This window comes from Delphinapterus leucas, chromosome 4, assembly GCF_059928025.1.
Source record: "Delphinapterus leucas isolate spDelLeu-1000000601 "Yukka" chromosome 4, BTC_Dleu_Yukka2, whole genome shotgun sequence".
Taxonomy (NCBI): Eukaryota; Metazoa; Chordata; class Mammalia; order Artiodactyla; family Monodontidae; genus Delphinapterus; species Delphinapterus leucas.
This window is the reverse complement of record NC_143132.1, coordinates 41,634,512-41,637,143: the sequence shown is the minus strand read 5'-3', so window position 1 is coordinate 41,637,143 and position 2,632 is coordinate 41,634,512.

The window sequence follows — 2,632 nt, the reverse complement described above, 5'->3', positions numbered from 1 at the left end:
GTGCTTCTCATTTTATGTAAGGGACTTGAGCATTCACATATTTTGGTATTCAAGGAGGTTCTAGAAGAATCCCTGAAGGATGCTGAGGGAGGGACCACTGTAATTAGTATGAAAAAATAAGTAGGTTCATTCATGTAAGCAAAGTGTTGGCAGAAAGATCAGTTGGCCAAGAATGAAACCCGAGCATATACAGACCTCAGAGACACTACAGGCTGGTTCCAGACCACCACAGTAAAGCAACTATGACAATAAAGAAAGTCACGCAAATTTTTTCGTTTCCCAGTGCATATAAAAGTTATGTTTACACTATACTGTAGTCTATTAATCATGTTATAGCAATGTCTAAAAAAAAAAAAGTACTTTAATTTAAAAAAATTAATTAATTAATTAGTAACATCAAAGGTCACTGATCAGAGATCTCCACAACAAATAGTAATGAAAAAGTTTGAAATATTTTGAGAATTACCAAAATGACACAGCAACAAGAAGAGAGCATATGCTGTTAGAAAAATGGCACCGACAGACTTGCTTGACGCAGTGTTGCCATAAACCTTCAATTTGTAAAAAACACGATGTCTACGAAGCACAATAAAGCTAAGTTCAATGAAATGAGGTAAGCCTGTATTTAAGACAGGCAGAAACAGAGAAGAGCAAAGAACTAGAAGGGATTAGCCTACTGGAAGCCAACTTTTTAAGGGTTTCACAAACAGCTGATGGTCAAAAATGCATTCAACAAAAATATCCAATAAGATATTGACTGAAAAGTGACAATTGGGTTTGACAACTGAAGGTTTTAATGACTTTTGTGGTAGCAGTTTTGGTGGGGTAATTGGTTTGCAAGTAGGATTCAGATAAAAGAGTAAATAGAAAGTGAGGAAGTAAAAACAGTAAATGTATTACCCTTTCAAGAAGGTTAGCTTAGAGAAGGCAAGCCTAGAAAAGGGGAAAGCAAGGTGTAGTGACAGTATTACAAAATGGAAGAGGACTATAAGTTTTATCTCTCCTGTGTTTAGCTGACTAGTGATACAATTAACTGACAAAGGAGTTTAGGGGATTAAATTTGGGATAGGAAGAAAAGGTGGGGAAATAACCACTTCTGCTCAGGACATGGTGAGATGCACATGTAGATATATTTAAGCCAAAAGTTAGATGTAAATGCCTAGAAGGGAAGACAGATTAGAGACTGCAAATTGAACAGTCATTAGTAGATTGGTAGTAGCTTAAGCCACTGCAGTAGATGAAGTTGTCCAGATGGATCATAAACAGTGAGAGAAAATTCAATCCTGTTAAATAAAATGTTCAAAAGGCAGATGGAGGATGTATAATTATCAGAATTCAATGAGTAGCAATAAATATCATAAAAGAAAGGTAAAGAGAGAGTGAGTTGGAGATGACAAAAGAACTGAAAATTTCAGGAAGGGAACAGTCAACCAAAAGAAAAAAAAAAAAAAAGGTAGAGTTTGGTGAAAATTAAAAACAAAAATGTTTTTTCCAGTTAATGGAAAGACCATAGGACTGGGAATCCCCTCTCAGAAAAATCATATTTAGAGCTGCAAAACTCTTTGGAGCCTATCATTTTACAGATAGAGAAAGTCTAAAACATTAGCGACTTCATTATGTTCAACACAGTCAAAGGCAACAACAGGAAATATCTTACATTATACAAAGAAAATATTAGAAAAAAAATTTTCTAGGAGAAAATATGCAGGAAATCTTCTGTTACTGAAGTGTTTGAGGGTGATTAGAAGAACAGAATAATCCAAGAAAACGTCTTGAAGAGCTGTGATTTTTGGAACAATTACTGGATTTTGGATTTGAAAATAGTCACAGTACGTTGCACAAATTAATTTGCTATGCTTGAACTGATATCCACTGAATTAATATATCTTGGATTTGAACGTGCAAGTTTATGCAATCAATATAAAAATTAGCATGCCTGAGTTAATTGAAAAATGCTCATTCAATTGTTATAAAGTCATCAAAAGAAAAGCAAAAAATAGATCATAAATGTGATTTGCTTGTTAACTAACCAATGCTATCTAAAACATACTCTTATACTCATTTTCACTATTACCTCTGGAACATTTCTCCATTTTTAAAAACAAATATTATTACTGCCGTTATTTCCTAGTCTTCCATTTCCCTTGCCAAAAGACAGTCAAAACAAGCCAAGAGTTCATCTTGAAATCTAAGGAAAACATCCCCAAACTCTGAGCAAGAGCATATGCGGCTGGAGGTGGTGGGGGAGTGAAGGGAGTGTTTTGGCCGAAACAGAACCTGTATCGCAGTCCTTTTAAGTCAGTTTTTGAGAAATACTCATATCTGCACACACGTATACACTTATATACTTAAGAACATTCACATACACACACACACACACGTGAAATACTGTGTCAATACACTAGCCAATTGTGTTTTCTAGAGCAGGAGGTCTCAATCTTTATTATGCAGGACATTGGGGGAGCTTGTTCAAATGCAGACTTATAAAATCTTAGTTCAAATGATCTAGTAAATCCAGGACAGGGTCTGAAATTCTGCAACTCTGACAAGTGCCTAGGCAATGTCTTTGCAGATCTGACAATATTTTATATGGCAGAGCTCCAGAATACATAAATTTTGTTTGGAAAATTAA